At 42.2% G+C, this 22,326-nt stretch overlaps 1 protein-coding gene and 1 non-coding gene across 3 annotated transcripts in view; both read right to left on the bottom strand.

The window, feature by feature from the left end:
* COP1 (COP1 E3 ubiquitin ligase) overlaps nucleotides 1-22,326 on the bottom strand; it is a 196,561-nt gene that overhangs the window by 16,022 nt on the left and 158,213 nt on the right. The gene's annotated exons all lie outside the window — the stretch shown is intronic.
* On the bottom strand, nucleotides 11,302-11,438 carry LOC135883211 (small Cajal body-specific RNA 3). The gene has a single exon (XR_010561648.1). It is a non-coding gene; the product is annotated as a small Cajal body-specific RNA 3 (non-coding RNA).

The following is a 22,326-nucleotide window of genomic DNA, read 5'->3' as shown; positions in this document are numbered from 1 at the left end:
AAGATCTATGACAGGCAATCACTCATCACAAACCGGAAAGAGAAAGCAGGAGACTAAAGGCCCACAGTGAACCAAACAAAATCTGAAATTGAGGGGTCAGTGTGCACTACAATCAAAGCTATTACAGCAGAGCTGCTAACAACACAGTTGCAGCCCAAGCTGGTTAAAACATGGTCCTGGTCTTGTATCAGAGGGGACCAAATCATGCCCCTGAACCATGCTAACCTTGGATAGTGTACATGGGCCCAGATACCTGTGTACACTCCCATATATTTTCCTTCTCTTTCCTGTTCTCTCTTGACCACACAAAAATGGATATTGTGTATCACCTACAAAACTCTGCCTGAAGACAACCGAAGCATGCTCCCACTGAAGAGTGATAAATCGTTTTTAAGTGGGTCTAGTAGGGTTCATTCTTGAATTACACAAAACTCTTTCCCACTTGCTTTATGGAGCCCAATTCACTGTCTTGACACTGCTTGAGGCTCCCTTGGACCAGGCAGAAAAGGTTGGTCCAAATATTAAAGCAGTCTCTCCTGCACACAGACACTGACGAGCTAAAGGCTTGCTTCTTAATTGCCTACTTCTCCTTCTCTGCCAGTGCTGAGTTTCATCCTCTAATTAGGTGAATGATACAGGTTTAAAAACTGACCTAACAACCCTGACATTAATATTTTAAATTATTAATTCTCAATTCTATAATGCCAATAAATCACTTATATGTGCGGATTTAATTAACAAGGCAATCAGTAAAATATAATATTTTGAATTTATATTGCACATTTCACCAGAGGATCCAAAGACATGGTACAAATACTAATTAAGTCTCAAGAAGTCCCCGTTAGTTACCTAAGTACTAACCTGATTTTACAACTGGGGAAACTGAGGCAGTGCATTCACCTGACATGGCCTAAGCTGCAGAGTAAATTGGTGACGAAGACATCAGTAGAACCCAGGAAGTTTTTACTGAGGAGATGGAATAAATATGCAGGGATGAATATAAAGGGTTAGTTTCCCTTATATAAATTCTGCTTCTGGAGTACAACATTGACTTACAAACTGAAGGAAAACCCATTTCGAAGTTTACTCTTCGCCAAGCAGATTAAGAGCCCAAATTACTACTAGTCTAGTCTAGTCTAGTCACTGTTTCTAGCTCTGGACTCAAGGACACACGCCCAGGCCCAGACCACTTATCCAATGCCCTTCCTTGGGATGTTGGATACCACGCTCTCCAACCACCCTAAATCCTGAAATCCGTGTCTTAGACTGCCTGAGCCTCTGTCACTTACACACATGCCCTCAGAGTTCCATCCAGACTGTGGGCACTCTGGGCTTTTAGTCTAGATCCTTCAGAGACAACACAGCAGGAAAACAAGGAATGCAGTCTTAGGAAAAATAACAGGAGTACTTGTGGCACCTTAGAGACTAACAAATTTATTAGAGCATAAGCTTTCGTGGGCTACAACCCACTTCTTCGGATGCATATAGAGTGAAATATATGTGTGTATATATATCTCCTCAATATATGTTTCACTCTATATGCATCCGAAGAAGTGGGTTGTAGCCCACGAAAGCTTATGCTCTAATAAATTTGTTAGTCTCTAAGGTGCCACAAGTACTCCTGTTATTTTTGCGGATACAGACTAACACGGCTGCTACTCTGAAACCAGTCTTAGGAAAGGAACTTCTTAACCACTTTACTCTTATAAAGGACTGGAGAGCTCAAACACATCCTCCCCATGACGTCTGATCTCAACCTTTCTACGGTTTGTCAGCATTTCAGGCTGGGCAAAGTCCATACTGCTTGCTATCTTCTGCAAGGCCTCCTTACATGTGGTGATGACCGGCCCTTTGCACAGAGCAGAACCCCACTCTTGTGCACAAGACTGGCCATACTGGGTCAGAACAAAGGTCCATCTAGCCCAGTATCCTGTCTTCTGACAGTGGCCAATGTCAGGTGCCTCAGAAGGAATGAGCAGAACAGGTAATCATCAAGTGATCCATTGCCTATCGCTCATTCCCAGCTTCTGGCAAAGAGAGGCTAGAGACACCAGCCCTGCCCATCATGATTATTAGCCATTGATGGACCTATCCTCCATGAATTTATCTAGTTCTTTTTTTGAACCCTGTTATAGTCTTGGCTTTCACAATCCTCTGGCAAAGAGTTCCACAGGTTGACTATGCGTTGTGTGAAGAAATACTTTCTTTTGTTTGTTTTAAGCCTGCTGCCTATTAATTTCATTTGGTGACTCCTAGTTCTTATGTTATGAGAAGGCGTAAATAAGACTTCCTTTTTTACTTTCTCCATACCAGTCATGATTTTATAGACCTCTATCATATCCCCCCTTAGGCTTTTCCAAACTGAAAAGTCCCAGTCTTATTAATCTCTCTTCATACGGAAGACATTCCAGACCCCTAATCATTTTTGTTGCCCTTTTCTGAACCTTTTCCAATTTCAATACATCTTTTTTGAGATGGGGCGACCACACCTGCATGCAGTATTCAAGATTTGGGCGTACCAGGGATTTATATTGAGGCAATATGATATTTTCTGTCTTATGATCTATCACTTTCTTAATGATGCCCAAAATTCTGTTCGCTTTTTTGACTGCTGCTGCACATTGAGTGGATGTTTTCAGAGAATTATCCACAAGGACTCCAGGATCTCTTTCTTGAGTGGTAACAGCTAATTTAGACCTCATCATTTTATATGTATAGTTGGGATTATGTTCTCCAACATGCGTTATTTTGCATTTATCAACACTGAATTTCATCTGCCATTTTGTTGCCCAGTCACCTAGCTTTGAGAGATCCTTTTGTAACTCTTCGCAGTCTGACTGGGACTTAACTATCTTGAGTAGTTTTGCACCATCTGCAAATTTTGCCACCTCACTGTTTACCCCTTTTTCTAGATCATTTATGAATATATTGAATAGGACTGGTCCCAGTACAGAACCTTGGGGGACACCATTATTTACCTCTCTCCATTGTGAAAACTGACCATTTATTCCTACTCTTTGTTTCCTATCTTTTAACCAGTTACCAGTCCATGAGAGGACCTTCCCTCTTAGCCAGTGACAGCTTACTTTGCTTAAGAGCCTTTGGTGAGGGACCTTGTCAAAGGCTTTCTGAAAAATCTAAGTACACTATATCCACTGGATCCCCTTGGTCCACATACTTGTTGACCCCCTCAAAGAATTCTAGTAGATTGGTGAGGCACGATCCCTTTGCAAAAACCATGTTGACTCTTCCCCAACAAATTATGTTCATCTAGGTGTCTGACAATTTTGTTCTTTCCTATAGTTTCAACCAGTTTGCCTGGTACTGAAGTCAGGCTTACCAGCATGTAGTTGCTGAGATCTGGAGCCCTTTTTAAAAACTGGCATCACATTAGCTATCCTCCAGCTATCCGGTACAGAAGCTGATTTAAATGATAGTTACAGACGACCGTTAGTAGTTCTTCAATTTCACATTTGAATTCCTTCAGAACTCTTGGGTGAATACCATCTCTGGTCCTGGTGACTTATTACTGTTTAGTTTATCAATTTGTTCCAAAACCTCTTCTAATGACACCTCAATCTGGGACAGTTCCTCAGATTTGTCACCTAAAAAGAAAGGCTCAGGTTTGGGAATCTCCCTCACATCCTCAGCCATGAAGACCCATGCAAAGAATTCATTTAGTTTCGCAGCTGTGTCCTTATCGTCCTTGAGTGCTCCTTTAGCATCTCAACAATCCAGTGGCCCCACTTGTTATTTAGCAAGCTTCCTGCTTCTGATGTACTTACATTTTTTTGCTATTACTTTAAGTCTTTGGCTAGCTGTTCTTCAAATTCTTTTTTGGCCTTCCTAATTATATTTTTACATTTCACTTGCCAGTGTTTATGCTCCTCTCTATTTTCCTCATTAGGATTTAACTTCCACTTTTTAAAGGATGCCTTTTTGCCTCTCTCTGCTTCTTTTACTTTGCTGTTTGGCCACTGTGGCACTTTTTTGGTTTTCTATGTTTTTTAATTTGGGGAATACATTTAAATTGAGCCTCTATTATGGTGTCTTTAAAAAGTTTAAAAAGCAGCTTGCAGGGATTTTACTTTTGGTACTGTACCTTTTAATTTCTGTTTCACTAACTTCCTCATTTTTGTGTAGTTCCCCTTTCTGAAATTAAATGCTGCAGTGTTGGGCTGCTGTGGTTTTTTTTCCCCGCCACAGGGATGTTAAATTATATTATATTATGGTCACTATACAAAGTGGTCCAGCTATATTCACTTCTTGGACCAGATCCTGTACTCCACTTATGACTAAATCAAGAATTGCCTCTCCTCTTGTAGGTTTCAGGACTAGCTACTCCAAGAAGCAGTCATTTAAGGTGTCAAGAAACTATCTCCGCATCCTGTTCTGAGGTGACATGTACCCAGTCAATATGGGGATAGTTGAAATCCCCCATTATTATTGCGTTTTTTATTTTAATAGCCTATCTAATCTCCCTGAGCATTTCACAGTCACTATCACCATCCTGGTCAGGCGGTCGGTAATATAGCCCTACTGCAGGGCCTCCACCTCTCTGCTATGTGCTTCAGATCCATCAGTCATGCTGCCCCCCGCCCCTCCCCCCGACTCCATCCTACCCGCTATGCAGGTGCCTGTGTAGAAAGGCTATTGTTCCATGGGAACGGCCTAGTAGTTGAGTCATTCAAGTTGATGGAATGCTCTCTGTGATGGTCCTTCAATGAGATTTCCTGGGCAGGGCAGCGGTCTATAATGCAGTACAATAATCTGCCCTCAGGCAAATCCAAACTCGGGCTCAACCGATGAGACAAAACAGAATTCATAATTTGATTCAGAAATAGCCCACTCTGTTACAAAGCTTTCTTCTGGGGAAACTCGTTGCATACTCATTGAGATACTTTTCTCGGTTATTACATGTATAAAATTGTGTGGCCAAAATTTTTAAACCTAAGTGCCTGAGGTTCCTAAAATCCATATATAGGCAGCTAAATAAGACTGGCCTGATTTTAAGTAGTGTTGAGCATTGACAAATCCCACTGAAGTCAATGGGAGTTAACGCACTCAGCATCTTTGATAATCAGGCCATTATTATTAAGTTCCTAAGTATGGATTTAGGAGTCTAAACTCACATGGGCAGGGTGCAGCACCTTCCTCCTCTTGGGGATGGTTCACAAGGTCCTGGCTTCCTTGAGGGTCATTAGAGGGCAGGCACAACTGCCAGAGCTGTAGCAGAAGTATACCATTAGAGACTTGAGATCATTTAGAACCCTGTGAAATCATCAGAACCAGAAAAATGTACCAAACTCATTTGGTCAGTAAAAGCATAAATGAGGGGGAGTGGAAGGGCATGGCCACTAAATGGGAATTAAAAAACCACCCTCAGAATAAGAAAACGTTGAAGCATGAGCATGTGTATTTTAATGCCCAAATGGAGGGAGTCAGCTATATTAGCATGGGTTAACAAGGAAATAAATATTGCCTATGAAGGTAGGCAAGACAGAAACAGGGTCAACACTAGGGGAGTACTTTGGCAGAGACACATGGAATTTTTTCAGCCCACCTCTCAATTGTTTTAAAGAAGATGTAACTAAGTCAGACTTTTTGTTACCGTTCATCTTATCTGGTTAGGCTGTCAGCCATTTGGGGCCGGGGCTGTCAGTAGATGTTTGTAAGCCCCCCAGCACAATGGGATCCTAATGCGGATTGCATTAGGGTAGCAACTAGGATCCCCGGACACTCATCACTACCTCCCAGCTTTGAAAATTTTGGACACGTTTGTTATAAACAGACCTATACAATTTCATTTTGTGCTTCAGCATCAATGTACCAAGGGGATTACACAGGGCTCAGGTATATGAGGAACACACACTAAGAAATGTGAGGGGTTCATTGCATCTGCAAGCATTCTAATTATCCTTCTGGAAGGGCTAGATGCCTGGCAGCAATGAAAAGTCAAAGCCTCCATTTCTCTCTTAGCAAGCAATGATATTGTTAATGACAACAGGAGCATAATGCTCATAGCTCTAAATGTGGGCATGGAAGATACCATCATCTCATGGCACTGTGCCCCAGCGAGTGGCACTAGTGTGTGTGTGTGTTTGGGGGGGAGCGTAAGAGAGGTACTCAGGAAATAGTGCAGTTTCTACAAGGGGAGAGAAGCTGTAATTACAGCATGGGGCTGAATGCGGCCCTAAGATGTTTTCATAACAGAGTTTGGGGGTAGATGAAAGAGAGATGAGGCAAGTGTCAGGAAAGCCAGAGGAGGAGACTTCAACAGTCCAGGCACAGGATGATCAAGATCTGGACAATGTTTTAAGAAGTGGGGAAGGACTTTTTGGTGATGAAGAAATTAGACCAGCAAGACTCAGTGATGGAATCTATATGGGTGAAGGGAAGGAATGGGTAAAGCCAAACATGGTACCTGCCGCTAGGATGGGACGCAGGCAGCACTGTCATGTACCTGAAGCCCCGAATCTCCCAAGTTTGTCTGCACACTGGTGAATACACTGGTTTGACTGACCTACCTACCTACCTACCACACACACACACACACACACACACACACACACACACACACACACCAGTGCTACGCCATACACCAGTTCACCACAAATGCCTCTGAGTTTTAAAGATTGATTTTATCTACACTAAAGTTGCAAATCTGTGTTAACTCTGAAAAAAATTCACTACCAGAATTATGACATCCTTCAAAATTCAGTTCTGCAAATTTCTACCAAAAAGGACCAAGCACAATGTTACAGGACTGAAAATCTTGCTATTGAAATAAGGACAAGGCAATGCAACCTTTACAGCACTATAGTGCCTCCACTAGTCTCCAGAGATAGAAAGCTCTTTTCTGAAAATACTGGTGCAGAAGGCTGAAGTGCCTTGGGGGTAGTGTGCAGTTATAGATTTTGACCAACCAGAGCGTTTTTTCTAGTGTGAAGGTAAGTTATACAGGAGCGGATGTGCCGACAGATTTGAGACTGACTGGAAAATGGTTAGAACCTATATGCATAGAGAGTAGTTTTGATGTTATCTTCTACTGTGCTTTTAAATGTCTTAGCCTTAAAGTACAGTTTTAATCTGAAAAGTTTAAAAACAGTCAAATTTTTACTTAACAGGTCCATTGGTTCCCTGTGCATATTTGAGAGTCATACATTTAGAGTCATAAGGTTTACTTATTCCCTTTCTAGTCCTGTTTGTACTGCACAAATAACCCAGCTAAAGAGTGAGCGAGGTTGTCCTATAGATCAACAGAATTGTTTCCAAATTCCCTGTTACACCAGAGAAAACCCACAGAAGAGAATGGGGTGCAGAGGTGTAACAAGGAAACACACCCTGCTTGATTCTCAAAACTCTGACTGAGTTTGCAGAGCTGACAATTAGAAAAAAGTATCTTTTCACATGTAAACCAAAGATGTTTGCTCTGGGAATCATCAATAGAGGATAAACATGGAACCCCAAGATGCCACTTTAAAAGAGTTAGTCTTCAGAGTAAAGTCACTTTGTTCAATATTACTACAAATCACGAAAACATAAATGTTTGCAGTGTTGTTGTAGTCCTGTTGGCCCCAGGATATTAGAGAGACAAGATTTTGAGTTACGCAGAGCTCTTCAGGTTTGAAGAAGAGCTCTGTGTAGTTCAAAAGCTCATCTCTTTCACCAGTACAAATTGGTCCAATTAAAAAAAACAAAACAAAAAAACAAATCTTGGGTATTGAGAGAAATTGTGATGAACTGAAGTTTAGTTAGAGCTGATCTGTTATAGGGATAAAGGAGTGTCTGTCCATAAAATGTAAAGCATTGTATTAATCCAAACAGCTGTGTACAGTATAGATGACAAATATTTCAATTTCTCCTTAACATCTCACTATTGATCTTTCCTTTTTTTTTTGCGGGGAGGGGGGGAGGAAATGGAGCACAACTACTCTTAGGGTGTTAAGAGCTACAAGCAGAAGTTCAACTTCACACACTTTTGCACAAGTACAAACAAAAACAATTGCTCATTAGTCACATTAGAAGTCAGACAAGCTGTTAAAAGTTGCCATCTTTCCCGTTTTTCAGAAGATATCCCATGTTTGACAGTATCATCTCATGAACTTGGCTTGTAGCACATTAAAGTATCTGAAACAGACACAGTGCAATACACATGCCATGCACGACATCTTCAGTTTGTCTCACAGAATAAACTATTAAAGATGGTAATCCTACCTTTGCATGATCTGAAAGATTTAAATGCGGCCTATAGCCTGCATCTGAATTAATGCCAAAGGGGACAAGGAGTCAGTGCCTTATATAACTTTATCTATTAATTAGACTGGTCCAATGACTCTAAACCTTTCCTGCACGCAGAGGGGCAACTCAAGTTAGTAGCATACACTAGGTACACAGCTCAATAGCTAGAAGTCACTTCCAGTCTCATTCTTCTGCAATGTTTTACAGATACAAAAATGAGAACTTAAAAAAATTTCACCATGGACTGAGTTTAAAGGCAAGTAGTTTATATTCTGCCTCATTTTATTTTGACAGATTTACTGATTGTGATAGCAAAAGATGAGACAGAGATGCACGAGTCCCAACACCACAGGGGAATTCCCTATTCCTATCATACTGAAAAATCATTTCCTTTCATTCACCCCTCACTTCTAACTCAAACTAATACTTTGAATATACTAGTCTGTCTGCAATTTTGTTATCGAATAATTGTAAGTTAGTTGCAAAAAGATGACAGGACCATTACCATATATCCTACCAAGTAACAGTGCCAACATATATAAGAATTCCCACCTAAAAATGTGTTAGATTCAGTTATGGTTGCTAGACTGCATAAAAAGGAAGGAACTAAAAACGTAAGTCATTCAATACACCATCTATGCTCCCTTCTTAACCCTAATTACTTCTTTTCTACAACTCACAGCCCACATGTATCTCCACGAACGCTGGCCATGTGATCTGATGACTAGCAGAGTTAGTGTGGCTTTCCTACATTAGAAGGTATGTAGCTTTGCATGGTTCTGCATGGGCTCTGCCTCAGTTCCCTCACATGCCAGGCAGAATGTCTGTGCCAAAGCACTGGTACATCAAGGGCTCCATGTTTCTATCCTACACAAGTTCTTATACCTGCCACATCAGCGCAGCATGAGTGCCTTCCAGTCATGCATTAAGTACCATAACAACTAGCTGTAATGTGTGGTTCGTTTTTTTCTTGCGTGGCACTACAGCCTCAGTGTGTGGGGGCAGCAGTGCTGAGGGAGCCCTTCAAGCACCAATGTCGTGGCACAGGCACCCTGGGCTCTCCTCACAACCTTAGTTCCCTGCATGCTTATGGACAGAGCCCCTCCCACATCCTTGCTCAAACTCTCCTAACTCCTCAAAGTTCTGCTCAACCCCTATTTACCCCCCACATCTCTAGTCACCACACTACTTATACCCCTACTTGCCCCCACGTCTCTCCAAAGCCTCACCTCTCCCAAGCCTAACCACATGCTTCCGCCTACATATCCAGCAATCTTGCTCAACAGAAGTACATGTAGAGCACAGCAAATCACATACTTTCTTGTGTCGATTTCACGCCAAGATTCAGGCAGACAGTCTGGCAGCACTGGAATACTGAAATAGCTGATGGATCTAAACAGTTCCATCAGTGAGGAGTCTGATTATCCCAAAAAAGGAAAAAATTGTTATCTTTACATTTTAAAATTCCAGGAGTGGCTTATGACCAAGATGAGATCAGATTATGAAAGAATTTTGGAGCTTGTGGGAACTATGGTTGTATAACAGTGAACGCAAAAGAAAGTGAGGAAAATAGGAGCAGTTTAAAATCTTTTCTTTGCAAAAGTTAGTAATTTTTTCACTAAAATGCACCAGATCTGGACACTAAATTAAATGCAAAAGCATTACACACAGGGTTTTGAGTCCTGTTTTAAGCAAAAATTTCAGTGCAACCTAATCAATGTAATACCGCGTGAAAAATGCCAGCATGACCAACATGAGCATTTTTATAATGTCCATTAAATACATAAAGGGCAGTGAAGCCCAAGCCCCAAAGCTCCCTGGAGTTCATACTTATGGTATTGGGTATTGACTGTTCATTTAAAAATAAACCAAACAAGGTGATAAAACAGGATCACTTGTCTGCATAAGAGAATCAGGACTAGAACAGTAAGGGTGTCAGGAGTCACGTGCTTTGGTAAAGCCTAGTCCACTGAACCTAAACCTTTCCAGAGGTCAGAGAGAATTCCAAATACAGATGCATTGGCATAGCAAAGGCAAAGGCAGCATGTGGGTCGTTGCCCATATATTTCCTTTTTAAAAAATAGCAAATTATTCACTTGGAATTATTAATCATACGCCCTTCCTGAACTCATCCATTAGGTCATTACCTTGTCTTCCAAATCTATCAAGTCCCACTTGTGTCACTATGTCTATAAGAAATCAGCCAATTCATAATGACTCAAAAGGGCAGATGTGGCTAGTTGGAACTTGTAACCATTTAAAAAAAAGGAAAATTTATGTAACAATTGTATATTTTATTGTCGCTCTTCTCACCGTCACTTTTTGATGTCAATTTTCTTTTTAAATTGCATGCTCTTTGTGTTTCAGTAGCGGTTTCATTGCACTTAGCACCCTGGGGTCCCAATACTGACTGAGGCCTAAGGGTGCTACAACAATATTTCAAAAATATTGAGAGCAGGAATATCTGGATATCAGGGCCTAGAGAGCGTCCCTTCCCTAAGAGAAATTTACTGACTGCTACGGCCAGCTTGCTTAGCCTAATGAGCGCCTTAAAAAAAAAAAAAAATTCACACAAAGCCTGACAGCTATGATTATAGCCTTAGCTAAAAAATAAGGATCTGGGTAACTATCGGCAATTATACTCAGCTCTGAAAATTACAGAGGGAACCTTGCCCAGTAGCACTCCCTCACCCCCAATCCATTACAGCTGCATTGTGCCACTGCCTGTGGCCTTGTCTACTCTACAGGAAAAAGTTCATCTAACCTATGCAATTTGAGTTACGTGAATAGCGTAACTCAAATCGACATAGCTCGGATCTACTTACCGCGGGGTCCACACTATGCGATGTCGACGGGAGACACTCTCCCATCGACTGCCCTTACTCTTCTCGATCCGGTGGAGTACAGGAATCGACGAGAGAGTGATCTGTGGTCGATTTAGCAGGTCTTCACTAGATCCGCTAAATGGACCGCCAATGCGTCGATCCCCCGCTAAGTATAGACAAGCCCTGTGGAGACCGCTACAGGAGTGGGGAACAGGTCTGGATGAGGGTGAAACACAGTGTATGGAGGGGAACGATCAGGTTTAGCTAGCTGTCCTAAACCAGACAGAGACCTCCACTTTATTCTAGGAAGACTGCAAATGCAGACAAAAGACATTTCATTTGTCCACATGGCCAGACCCTGCAGCTTCCAGTTCTAGTGCGTTTCATTATTAAAAGGCCTTTTGTTACGTAATCTTTTTTATCCCAGGCCCCGACTGCATCAAATCCTAAATTAAACACACTTTAATGCATGCAAATAAGCTAAAGAAAAAAGGATTCAAATTACAGAAAAATATAATTAAGTAGGCAAATTTAACCCAGAAGGTCAAAACCATTATTAGCCAATGTGTGAAAGGTTGCAAAGAACACATAAAGGGAAAGATGTGCACACCACACACATACATAATGGCATTAAACGAGGCACTCAAGTCTCCTTTGCAATTAACTTGGGGGAGCAGCTCATTGGAAATTTTAAAAAGTTTACTTCTGCTAGCCTGACATCAGGTCAGAAACAGCTCTGATTTTATCAGGCCCAAAGATCTCCTGGCCTTGACTGTGCTCTAAACCATGCAGAACAGCAAGCTATTGGTGCACTGACAAGCCAATGTCCTTACAGTAATGCCATTGAACATCAAACTGCTTTTGAACAAGGATATGCATATTAAATGATTTAGAATATATGATCTGTCACTGGATGGTAGAAAAGGGGACAAGGGTTTGGATTCCCCATGGCATTGACTGGTGAGTCAGAGCTACCCAGGCTCTCTGGGTATGTCTACACTGCAATACAACACCCATGGTTGGCCTGCGTCAGCTGACTCGAGCTCGGTGTGTGGGGCTATAAAACTGCAATGCAGATGTTTGGGCTTGGGCTGGAGCCTGGACTCAGGGACCTGCGAAAGGGTGCCAGAGCCCATGATCCAGACTAAGCCCAAATATCTGCACTGCAGTTTTATAGCCCCACACCCCAAACCAGAATCAGCTGACACAGGCCAGCCATGGGTGTTTTATTGTAGTGTTGACATATCTTTTATGTCAGGATTTCCAGAAACCTCACTTGGGAACAAGGGGTTAAATAAATGGATTGTGTTTTTAAAAAAATATTTTTTGTAAGTGAATTATACCTCACTTGAAGTTGAAGGAAAAATCATGCTAGCTAAGACCAGGTATAGCAAAAGGAAACAATGTATAAGTATCAAAGTCTGATCTTCAGTTCTGTCCTGAAGCACATGCTGCTATAATAGTCCTGGAGCTCTCCAGAGCCGAGAGTGTCCATTACACATAATTGTCTGATGGTTTGGGGATAATCTGGAGACTACATTCATTCTCATTTGTTAATCTTTTAGTCAGGATTAGAATCCAGATCCCCAAAACTGAACATCAAATGCATTAAATCAATTCCAGCAAACCTCAAATAGTGACCTGGTAACAATAGACTTTTATGATGCCCGGGTAATTCATAGATAAAATGAATCCTGTTTATTGGATGCCAAAATAATTTCTGTCTCCCTAGTAACATACTGCACTGACTTAACCTATTCCATTCCATAGCTTACAATGGTAACTTTTGTCTGTCAAACAGAAGCATGCTCATTTTTAACAGACAGCAAAGCAGAAAAAAGAAAAGAAAAAAAAAAACCCTCTGCCTACTCATGGTGCTACTTAGCAGTGTGCATATCAGAGAAGCGAGTGCATGGAATCTGTATAGACTGATAATTTCTTCATATTGTAGGACCATAAACATTTCACTAAGGTGAGATGCTGTTGGGTAAAGTTTATCATATTTGAAGACAACTCAATCATTTTTGTTGAGCATTAAGTCTCGCCACAGATTACGCTCTATTCAGAGCAATGAATAGGAAATCAGGTTCTCAACAGTTGGAGGGGATTTTATCTTTAAGCCCAATTCATAGGACAAGTGAAATCACCTCTCCTTTATAATGAATAATTTTGATACAGTTGGAGTCAGTTTTGCACAATGGCTGTAAAAAATCTTCAGATAACTGAAATTGAAGTGACAGTGGGTTTTTTTAACACTCAATGTCATTTTGAATGCAGGTGGAGATTACCAATAATATATGATCAAAAAGGAAAGAAAATTCCAGCAATAACAGAAATGCATTAAGATACCAAAGATTCTAATAGCAAAAGGCAAGTTTAAAAGGATTCAAGCAAATAAGGATTAAAATAATCTAGTATTTGTGCTTCAATGATACAAGCGAACAAAACTCTGTTGAGAGACATGGTATCTGCCTGGATATCCTTCAGCTGCATAAATATTAGAAAAGCCAACCTGAAGAAGATAGAAGGGGTGAAAGAAGAAGTATTTATCCTATATTTGATTACTTGTCTAATCTATATCATCCTCTCTGGACTAGTGCCCTTTAAATATTCCTCCTGCACAGCTGTTGATTTACTCCTCGATAGAAGTCATGGTGACTGAACCCAGAGCGAATGGCAATTATACATTGCCATTTTATTGGCCTGCTGATTCTTCAAAACAGATTAACACAGACAGTAAGAAAGGACTGGACAGAACACAATGGACTTCTGAGGAAAGGAACTATTTGTTTTACCAGGACTGAATACTACGGATTTTAATTTACAGTGAACTGGTGTATGTTTTTATCAGTAATAGAAAAGATAATTAACAGTAATATCTAGATACGGTCATCTACAATTGTAGATCATGACTTCAAATGAACTGTTGCTGTAAGAAGTGGCATTTAAGAAAATATGCACATACAGTATGTGGTTTTTCTGAATGGGGAGGGGCAAAGGGAGAGAAAACATGGCACAATGCGTGTCAGACTTCACTAACTTTTGTCTCAGGAAAACTGGGTTCAAATTTCGATTCACTGCATGAAATTCATGTAACAATCTCAACCTCTCAGTGTACACTTGTCCATATCACAAAACCACCATGCAACATTACGTGTTTCTGAGCAGACGGTCATCACTTATGGCGCTTTATAGTTTCAAAGCTCTGTATAAAAATTAGTCCTCACGGCACCCATCTGAGGAAGGTAAAAATAATCCTCAGTTTACCGATGAAGCAATTGAAGCACAAAGAAGGTAAGTGAGTTGTCAAATGTCACCCAGGGAGTCAGTGGCACAAGTAGGATTAGAAACCAGAAGTTCCTGGAGCTCAGGCCCATGTTCAGTATATTGAACTACAGTGGCCTGGTCTACACTACATAGGTAGGTCGACGTAAGGCAGCTTATGTCAACCTAATGTCGTCTGTGTTTATGCTACCAGGATCCTTCCACCGACGTAACTCACCTGCTACGACGACTTAATTACTCCATATCTGCGAGAGGCATAGTGCTTAATTCGACGTAGTTAGGTCAACATAGTGGCAGCGTACATGCGGTGTTGCTTATGTCAGCTTATCTGGCCTCCAGGAGATGTCCCACAATGCTCTGCTGTGACCACTCTGGTCACTGTTCTCAACGCCACTGCCCAGCAGCCAGGTACATAGGAAACCGCCCCTTCCCTGTTAAAGAACCAGGAACTTTTGAATTTTAATTTCCTGTTTGTTCGGCGTGGAAAGCTCACCTGCCCAGCTGATCATGCCAGCTCTACACTTCAAACATGCTCCTGCCTGGAGTACATAGGAGGCGGTGGATCTTCTGGGTCTGTGAGAAGAGGCTGTGCAGGCACAACTCTGATCCAGCCACAGAAACAGACATATACAAGCGTCATGGGGGAGAAGGGCTACACCACGGACACACAGCGGTGCCATGTGAAAATCAAGGAACTGCGGCAGGCATAGCAGAAGGCAAGGGATGTGAACAGTTGCTCTGGTTCAGTACCAGAGACCTGCCATTTTTACAAAGAGCTGCATGTTATTCTCAGCTGCGACCCCATCACGACCCCCAAGAGCAGTGTAGTACCTCTGTGGAGTCAGAGGAGATTGGGAAACAGGTGAGTGCTGGATCCATTGTCCCAGAGAGCCAGGAGCTGTTTATAACCCCGGGACAGTCCAGCCAGTTGCAGCAGAGCAGCATGTCTGAGAGTGATGCCAGGGAAGGAACCTCTGCTGAGTATCAGAGTAGCAGCCGTGTTAGTCTGTATCCGCAAAAATAACAGGAGTACTTGTGGCACCTTATGTATAAATTTGTTAGTCTCTAAGGTGCCACAAGTACTCCTGTTATTTCTGCTGAGTATGCAATTTCAATTAATATTTTTGGGTCACGTTCTTATATTCTACTTTTTATTTTAAAAAACCAATTGAGATAGAGTGGCTATTTGCTTCCCTGTGGCTGCACCAGATAGGCAGAGGGTGCCCTACGAAAAAGATTGTTTATGTACATAGGGATGTCCTGGGATTCCTTCCTAGAGATCTCCAGGAAACTTTCATGGAAGTACTCTGCAATCCGTTGCAGAAGGTTTCTGGGAAGGACTACCTTATTTCCTCCACTGCACTAGGACTGCCTTATTTCTTCCCACCCCACTCCAGTATTAATTCACCTGGCATCATCGCAGTACACAACATGGCAACATGAAGTCCTGATCTGTACCGGTATGCTTGCAGCAGCTGTTCCCTTGCCACCTCTGTTACCCTCAGGAGCATGATATCAGCTAGGGTTACCTATGGGAGACGGTGGCAGTTTTCATTTAAATTGCTCGAAATGCAAACAGTACTGCCTGTGCCTGCCACCCCCCCGACCTCTTGTCATTTTCTGCCGTTCACCCAAGCTTTACAAAACATGGCCATAGTTTGGGTGGCAAGGTCAGCGCTGACCTCAGAAACTGCAAGCCTTGGGCACTAGAGAGCAGCAGCAATGGGGAAAATAAGGAAAATGTTGTGGTGACCACATGCCACCGCAAGCACTCCCCCTCTCTCCCCCTCCCCGCCCAATGCCGCCTCTGCAAAGGCTTGCAGTTTGGGAGATGGAACACTGGTCCCGGACCTCCAGACAACGTCCATGTTACAAAGGGAAGGTGGCATGGCCCCCCTGGCCACCTATGGTTCCACTGCGGGTTGTCCACCCAATGCTACAGACGGTCCGGTGCCCCTGCCCCCAGACCATTCCCATCATAGCTGGGACAGCAAACTGATTCAATTGTAGAAATGAAAATGTTCTGCTTTACACTTGCGTGGATTCAGGGGAGCGATTTTTGTATAGCAACTGTGCACTAGACCCTGGGTCTGCACTACCCATGGTTCCTTTCTGCTTTGCATGGTTTACAGCTGAAAGTGTGGCCTTCTGTTCTTCTTCCACACTGGCAGAGAGATTCTCCCAGATAAGACGAAGGCAAAAGAATGCATGATGACATGTTTAATGCGATAATAAATGCCTCCAGGACAGCTCTCTGAAAAACTGGACTTGGACATTATGAGCAGGACAGGAGCCCCGGAGAATGAGCATGGCACACAGTAGGAGATGCTGAGGATTCTGAAGGAACAGACATGTTGAGATGTCTGGGTGACCTTCAGGAGAAACATCTTAAGGCTCAACTCCCTCTGCAGAACGGCATTCCAACATCACTACACTCCTCCTCCTGCCCTCACACATGTTCCACTAGGTGAGGGGGGCCAATGCAATATCCCTTCCACTCAATCCCAGGGGAGAGTGCCAAGAATAACAGCTGCACATATGCTGAGGTATGACAGGCAAGGCCGCTGTTCTTTTAAAGACAAGATGAATAAGTTTTCCCCTCCCAATTTTATTCCACCGTCTTCCCAAGATTTAATTCTTGTGACAGATCTTTCGGTGTCTATATCTGCGTGCAAGGAAAGTCCAGATCTTGAAAATGAAATCTTTATTAATTCAAAGCAGAAGGGGAGGAGAGGGACAGGGAATCTGAGGCACTGGGGGTGATGTGAATGGAAAAGAAGCGTAGCAGTCACATCAAGGTTCAGATTATGGTAGGCCCAATACAGAAAAGCAGCGCACATTACTGTGGATCATTACTAAAAACGGGTTTTGAAAGCCTCCCTGAGACATGCTGCTCCACGCTGAGCTGCTCTTATAGCCCTGGTATCTGGCTGCTCAAAATTAGCAGACAGCCTATCCACCTCTACATTCCACTCCTGTGGAAACTTCTCTCCCTTTGCTTCACAGATATTATGAGGCACACAGCAGGCAGCTATAACCATAGGGATATTTTTTTCCACTGAGGTCTAACCTAGTGAGCAAACTGTGCCAGCGACTCTTCAAATGGCCAAAGGCACCTTCAACCACCATTCTGCACTTGCTGAACCTATTGTTAAACTGCTCCTTGCTGGTATCCAGGTGTACAGCTTCATGGGCCATGGGAATAAGAGGTAGGCTGGGTCTCCCAGGATAACTATTGGCATTTCAATGTCATCAATGGTAATTTTGCAGTCCAGAAAGAAAGTCCCTGCTTGCAGCTTTCTGAACGGACCTATGTCTTAAAGATGCATGCATCATGCACCTTCCCAGACCACCCCATGTAGATGTCGGTAAAAAACCTCCAATATTCCACCAGTTCTTGCAACACAATAGGAAAGTATCCCTTTCTGTTTAGGTACTTTTTGGCAAGGTGGTTTGGTGCCAAGATAGGGAAATGCATGCCATCTATTGATCCACCACAATTAGGGAACCCCATTGTGGCAAAACCATCCACTATGTCCTGCACATTGCCCAGAGTCACTATCCTTCTTAGCAGAAGACTATTAATGGCCCTGCATACTTGGATCACAGCAACCCCCACAGTAGATTTACCAATTCCAAATTGATTCCCCACTGACTAGTAGCAGTCTGGCATTGCAAGCTTCCACACGGAATTTGCCACTCGTTTCTCCACTGTCAAAGCAGGTCTCATTTTAGTGTTGCTGAGCAGCAGGGCTGGGGAGAGCTCTACACACAGTTCCTGAAAATTCTGCAATCACTGATCATCATCCCATAACTGCATAACGACGTGATTCCACTAGTCAGTGCTTGCTTCTCAGGACCAGAACCAGTGCTCCATTGTGTTAAGCTGCTGCGAGTGCGAACAGCAACTGGGAATTGTTTCATTCCAGCAGGGCTACTTGAAGGATGCAGCGGTTCCTCTTGCAGCTCTGGAAATACTGCAGGATAAGGGGTGTAGTGTTTGCGACACTTGCCACAATAGTACACAGCTGAGCAGGGTATATGCGTCCCTGCAGATGCACAGCTATGCCCACTTTTTGAAAAAAAAGGCATGAAATATGGATTGCAGACGAAATCATGGGATGTTGAAGCCACGTTCCCAGTCACCCCTGCGAGAATGTTTTGGTCCCATGAAGCACTGCAAGCCCTTCCCAAAACCTCACTGCTCTCTGCATCGATGCAAGCGCTGCTAGTAAGGACACACTCCACAGACACAAGGAGTGTGGTGTGGACATACACAACCGACTTACTGTGGCAGCTGGATGTCAACTTAAGTTTGTAGTTGAGACATGGCCACTGTCTCTTGGGAGAGGCCAGCTACTGGAATAGTAAAGCCTTCTGTCAGTCAGACTGAGCTACTTTGGGCTCAGGATCAGAATGGCAAAAGTGATGCAGGTTAGTACTGAAGTCTATGGCTGGAACAATATCTGAGAGAAGGCTTTTACAACTTGCCAATGAACTACGCATCTCTAACCACAATCGTGCATTCACCCTAAAAGGTAAAAGCATGACAAAAAAATTACATATTTTAGTTTTACAAGCACTTATAAATAATCAAGCATCAGCAAAGCCAACATAACATGGACAGCTGTACATTGGTTAACTGCATGCTATGGATTAATTGACAGGCATAAGGGAAAAGTCTAAGGGCACGTCTACACTTACCGGTGATTGACGCTGCAGCGATCGATGCACCGGGGGTCGATTTATGGTAAATTGACTGTAGATCGCTCTCCCGTCGACTCCTGTACTCCACCGGAACAAGAAGCGTAAGGTAAGTCGACGGGAGAGCATCTCCCATCGACCCAGTGCAGTGTAGACCCTGCAGTAAGTCGACCTAAGCTAAATTGACTCCAGCTACGTTATTAACGTAGCTGGAGTTGCATAATTTAGGTCGACTTACCCCAGTAGTGTAGACAAGGCCTAAGAGACAAAGTATCCACTTCATCTGTGGATAGTTGCTTGTAAAACATGTGTTAGTTTGGTAACAGGTTGCTAGCAAGTGCTGACCTGTGTGCTACCTCAGATTTTCACAGGTCTTCCAACAGAATTCAGAATACTTGTTTTGTAATGTAAACTAAGATGTGAGGCAAGAATTTCCTGTACAGTAACCAATTTTGCACTAGTGAAAACAAGTACACTGCAAATGAACCCAAGCCCCTTCTTGTAATACGAATATGCTGCTTTTACTTTCAGCTCATCTCTTTCCTGTTTTTACCACGGCTTGTGCAAATTGACCTGTCTCTTGGTATGTTCAAATCAACATGCAAGTTCTGAAACACTGTATGGAAATGGAAGCACCACTCACTTTCAATTCTAAATGAAAGATTTTTTTTATTCAGAAGAGATGTAACACTTTCCACAAGTACACTCTTCATAAACTGTATCGGTTTCCACTGTTCAGTGGACATGAGGAGATCTCTAATTCAGTCAGAGCAGGCTGCTGCACAGCATGTCTCTTTCAGCAGCATCAGGCAGCCTGGCCGCAGACAATCAAGCTTCCCAACCCAGGAGCTGCGGAAAATCTATGCCAGACTCACATTTAGCAGTTTGGAGAACAATGCTAAGCTTCTGTCTATGGTGACATTCGGGAGGGATGCAATCACTTCCTTCCTCTGAATTGCATTTACATGCTCTCCGCAGATTGCAGGCCAAAGGAATTTTTATGGATCTGAACCAATCCTTCCTCCCAGTATCTCTCTCTTTGATCTTCCTTCCTGTATATCTCATTATTATGAGTAAGTGGGAAACGATGCCATTGTCTTCTCCGCCAGCTCCCCAGACTGTGTCGACTATACTTGTCCCTTTAACTTAATATTCACTTCAGACACACTGAAGTGAATTTAAAAAACCTTAGCACACAGAACCCCTGGCAATGCAGTAAATCGTTTGTTTCATTCCAGGTTCGGCAATCCAGAACAAGAGTTTGGGATAAAGTGATTAGGGTATGCAATAAAATACAAAAGACTAAAGTAACTTGAGCGTTATTTGCTTTATAAAAAATCCTCTTTCAAATTGTATAATCAAAACACCTTGAAAGAGTGCTGCACAATCCTGTTTAGCTGCAACAACCCCGATGTTATGGGTAACATTTAGCTGTGTTTAATAGGGATCCATTGTTTTATGAAATATAATTTGGTTCAGATTTATTTTTAAATGACTCCCTGCTGTGCTGGGTATTTGTTTGTAACTCATTCCTCAAAGCCGCTATTAATGTAATTCTATTTCCAGATTTATTTTGTTTGGCTTGTTCTTTACAGGTACTTTCAATTAAGACCCACTGTGCCCTCCAAAGCAAGATCCATCTTTTACTCGGTAGGTACAGCGCCTAGCACACGGAAGGCAGTAGGAACAATAATAATCAGCAGCAGGTCAAGGTAAACCCCAACGAGGAATGAGCAACTCTTCTTCAAAGATGTAAAATAAAGGACACAAGACTAAGAAAAGTGAACTGTTCATCAGATCTGCCTGAGTGCACTGTTTAATATGCAGCTTAGCATCAAGGTTTTATTATTGCTTATGGCTGGGCAGCTTGATTGATATTAGACTGACCTGAAGCTATTGGATTCTAATCCTTTTTGACCCAGACCATAGTAGGAGAGAGGGTGTGAAACTTATAATACAGGGCTCTGATACTAAAGTGATGGATACAGTATAGAAGCATACATAAACAAAAGCTTTTGTTATAAAGCTTAGAAGCGTGACTAGTTCTGCATCAGTGCTTCCATTTCACTCAAAGGTGAAACTGTCTGATCAAAATCTTAACTGAACGCTGGAAGGAAAAAAATTAGTTTTATTTTTCCACCTCATTTAAACACTATAGAATGTTAAACATCTGTGGTCTTGTGTCACTTGCGACAGGTAAATATATACAATCTGAACAAGCACCAGCTTTATAAAACTGCAGAAGTTGCTGTAGCATTGGCAATGTTACCTGTTAAAAGGAAGGAAAGGAATAGGTCTATAAAATAACGTTCAAACAAGAGGCTGTAGTATACTCAGAGTGGGGTTTTCAAAAATCTTCAGTGTGGGCCTAATTCTGCTCCCAGTGAAGTCAAAGGGAACTTTATTATTGACTTCTATAGGAACAGAGTTATTTCAACAATGAGTGCTTTTGAAAAATCCCACTCAAACCACACACTTTAGAAGAGCCTGTAACACCTCCTGTTTATACATATGGATTTCACACATACCTGTGCATATATGGGCAAATCCATGCAATACAACTGTAGAACCATGTGAAATATATCTTGTGGGCCTCAATCTGCATCTTAGTCCTGACAGAGATGTGTTAGTGGACTGTGCCCACTAACGCATCTCTGCCAGGACTACTTCCAGTATTGAAACCCCTCATCAGATTCAAAGAGCCACCCAGTTAAACTACTAGCAATTCCTCTGCAAAGGATATTCCTCTATTTCCATTGATTCTGAAATATTGTCATGAAAAATTCTCACCAGCTAATTTCCAAGAGTTAGGTGTAAATTGTTCTAAGATATTTTTGTTTTAAAGCTTACAATAGTAGCTGTCTTGTACTGACAGAAGAAGAACCAGGCTAAAGCATGGTATGCATTGTTATTCCTCAAGGATGGGCTTTTAAGAAACTCTCAGCGTTGGCATTAAACCAATACCAATTGCTTTTGGAGGAAAAAAAATACACTCCCAACTTTACAAAACTTCAAGGTAAAGAATTACAGACATATTGGGTACGTATTAACTAATTCATTCAAAAGATTTTATTTTAAATAAGAGTTTAATTGCTAAGTGTTGTTGATTCTTGCAATCACAGCTTAGATTCCATAAAACTGGCGTTCCAGTAGTCTGTGTTAATTGGTATCAAAACTGTAGCTCAAAATTAAAAAGGCCTGCCCCAGGTAAGTTCAAAGCTGGGATTAACTACTCACTTCCTGCTAATGGCTAATGCCAGAAATTTCATTA

This window comes from Emys orbicularis, chromosome 8 (genome assembly GCF_028017835.1).
Source record: "Emys orbicularis isolate rEmyOrb1 chromosome 8, rEmyOrb1.hap1, whole genome shotgun sequence".
In the NCBI taxonomy this organism is placed as follows: Eukaryota; Metazoa; Chordata; order Testudines; family Emydidae; genus Emys; species Emys orbicularis.
The sequence above is the reverse complement of the archived record's forward strand: the minus strand, read 5'-3'. Positions and strand labels throughout refer to the sequence as shown.